Here is a 3,179-nt window from a genome sequence, read left to right as displayed (position 1 = left end):
ACACCACACACACCCTACACACACACACAAACACACCACCCACACACACCACACACACATGCACACACCCCCCCCAACCCCCAAGTCTGTAGGTCCAACCTCTGGTTTGGCTTTGAGTGCCCCCTCGTGGTTGAAGCAGGAACCGCAGGCAAACCCTGCACTTTGGATGTGGTCAGTTGTGCTGTTTCTTTTCTGGTTCTGGGTCCCTGGGATTAAGTGACCTTAAGAAATATGCCAACCTACTCAGGCACCCTGTTGCCATATTGCTGTGCCTAACAATAGTAATGTAGTACAATTATAATTATTATAGTAGTCACGTACCATGATAATTATTGTTTTGATAAATGAATATAATTAATGCTGTACAGAATATATTATTGTATAATGATTCTGATTTATAACAAAAATGGCTGCTATTTCTTGAGCCTATGGCCAGGGACAATGGGCTCAGCACTTCGTGTGCACAGTCCCATTGGTTTTTTTTTTTTTTTTTTTTTTTTTTTGAGACAAGAGTCACTCTGCTGCCCAGGCTGGAGTGCAGTGGCACGACCTTGGCTCACTGCAATCTCCACCTCCTGGGTTCAAGCAATTCTTCTGCCTCAGCCTCCCAAGTAGCTGGGACCATGGGCACATGCCACCACACCCAGTTAGTTTTTTTGTATTTTTAGTAGAGACAGGGCTTCACCATATTGGCCAGGCTGGTCTTGAACTCCTGACCTCGTGATCCGCCCACCTCAGTGTCCCAAAGTGCTGGGATTTCAAGTGTGAGCCACCACACCCGACCAGTCCCATTGGATCTTAACCTCAGCCTTGGAAGGAGGTGCCATTTTCCACATGGACAGAGGAGGCTGAGGGGTGGAGTAGCTTTCCCAGTGTCACCTTGCTGGTGAGAGGCTGAATCAGGATTGGAGCTTCCTAGGATGTGGAGCAGCTCATATCAAAGAACTTCTGGGGCTGGGTGTCTTGGGAAAGATGGAGATCTTACCTGACCCCTGATCCTTAGAGATCTTCAAATTCTCTTCCTTCCAGAAAAACTAAGAGCCTGGTGCAGGCCTTTCTAATTCCCCACTCAGGGTGGGATGTGGCACCTGGACCAACAGGGCTAAGGAGAAGAACAAGCGCTCACAAATGCTTGCTCTCTGGGTGATATATACTCACTACCTCATTCCCCAGCTTCCCAAAATATTACCAGAAAGGGGTCCCGATCCAGAACCTCAAGAGAGGATTCTTGGATTTCGTGCAAGAAAGAATTTGGGGTGAGTTCATAAAGTGAAAGCGAGTTTATTAGAGAAGTAACAACAGAAAAGAATGGCTACTCCCCAGGCAGAGGAGCCGCATGGGCCGCTCAGCTGCGTATACTTGTGGTTATTTCTTGAGTCTATGCTAAACAAGGAGTGGATTATTCATGAGTTTTCCTGGAAAGGGGTGACGACTTCCCAGAACTGAGGGTTCCTTCCCCTTTTAAACCATATAGGGTAACTTCTGGACGCTGCCATGGCATTTGTAAACTGTCATGGCGCTTGTGGTCATGTCTTTTAGCATGCCAATGCATTTTAATTAACATATAATATGCAATGAGGACAACCAGGTCAGCTTCTTTACCGCCTCCTGTTTTGTTTTTTGTTTTTTTTTTGAGACGGAGTCTCATTCTGTCGCCCAGGCTGGAGTGCAGTGGCCGGATCTCAGCTCACTGCAAGCTCTGCCCCGCCTCCTGTTTTATCAGCAGGGTCTTTATGACCTGTATCTTGTGAAACCAGTCCTGCTGACCTCCTAGCTCATCCTCTGACTAAGAATGCCTAACCTGGGAATGCAGCCCAGCAGGTCTCAGTCTCATTTTGCCCCTGTTCAAGATGGAGTCACTCTAGTTTGAACACCACTGACAAAAACACGCTGGGAAGCACTGGGCCTTGCCATTGTATCTTGTGGGTAAGAACTAAAAAGCAGAGAGAGGTTCTGCAAAGGTCAAACAACCATTGGGGACTGGGCAGGATTTGAACCCAAGTTTACCCGGCTCTCCTGCTGCACCCCCAACCACTACCCCAGCTACCTCCCCAGGAGGCCCTGCTGTGTGTCTGTGACTCAGGCATCCCATGCCTCCCCTGCTCAGGCCTTCGGGTCCCTAAAGACTGGGGCATCCAGGTTCCAGGCTTTTGGGATGGTCTAATGGGCTGTTGTCGGAAAGAAAGGCAAGAAAGGAGCGGTCTTCAGGGAGATGGGTGGAGTTTCTTGGTTCCCTTGCAATCAACCACGAATGTTCCTCACTACCCTTGACCTTGCTTTCTGGCAGCTCCTCACTGCTAACCTCCTCTCCCAGAAAGTGGAACAGTTGCAAAGAGAGATTAAGATATAGTCCTTTGCTTTCCCAGCCCCCAGCATCGCTCTTCCAACAGCAACCCAGTGCCTGATGGATGGTGCCTGCTCACCCTTTAGCACGGAAGCCATCTGTGACCCCTGCACTAGGCCAGGACCCTGCATGTCCCTCTCCTTCACTGTATATGTGGATTTGTTGAACAATAGGTGGTAGCTGGCTGACAAAAAGAGCTGTTTAAAGTGAGGACTTTCTCATCGCACATAAACAAAGAAAATATTGACGTATGAACCCAAATGTTTGAATGGTGGAGTTTCAGACAGCGTCTCCAACGCCCCCTCTTCGAGCTGTGTCAGCGAATGCCCACAGATTTTCTTTGAAAATGGTCTCTTGATTGACATTACCCTTGGTCTTTCCTGCATAAAACATTAACCTGCTACAAATTCCACCCCAGGTTTCTTTAACCACAATGAGAATTTAAAGATACTTGCAAAGCCGTCCCAGTGTAGAATCCTTCTTGATCTTTATGATTTTTTTTTCCTCCTAAGATTTTCTGTTGTCTGGTCCAAATTTAACCATGTTTTTAGACGGTTCTTTTTTTAAAGCACCTCCACTTTCCAGAGGACTTATCTTAGGTTTTCATAGAAAGGACACTTTTAGCTGGGGCGAGGCACAGTGGCTCATTCCTGTAACCCCAGCACTTTGGGAGGCTGAGGCGGGTGGATCATTTGAGGTCAGGAGTTCCAGACCAGCTTGGCCAACATGGTGAAATCCTATCTTTACCAAAAATACAAAAATTAGCAGGGTGTAGTGCACATGCCTGTAATCCCAGCTACTTAGGAAGCTGAGGTAGGAGAGTCACTTGAACCTG

General features: G+C 47.6%; 1 protein-coding gene across 1 annotated transcript in view; it reads left to right on the top strand.

Moving 5' to 3' along the window:
- Positions 1-3,179, top strand: part of LBP (lipopolysaccharide binding protein) — a 32,342-nt gene that overhangs the window by 11,400 nt on the left and 17,763 nt on the right. The window lies entirely within an intron of this gene.

This window comes from Colobus angolensis, unplaced genomic scaffold, assembly GCF_000951035.1.
Source record: "Colobus angolensis palliatus isolate OR3802 unplaced genomic scaffold, Cang.pa_1.0 Scaffold8, whole genome shotgun sequence".
Classification (NCBI taxonomy): domain Eukaryota; kingdom Metazoa; phylum Chordata; class Mammalia; order Primates; family Cercopithecidae; genus Colobus; species Colobus angolensis.
This window is presented reverse-complemented; position numbering and strand designations above follow the sequence as displayed.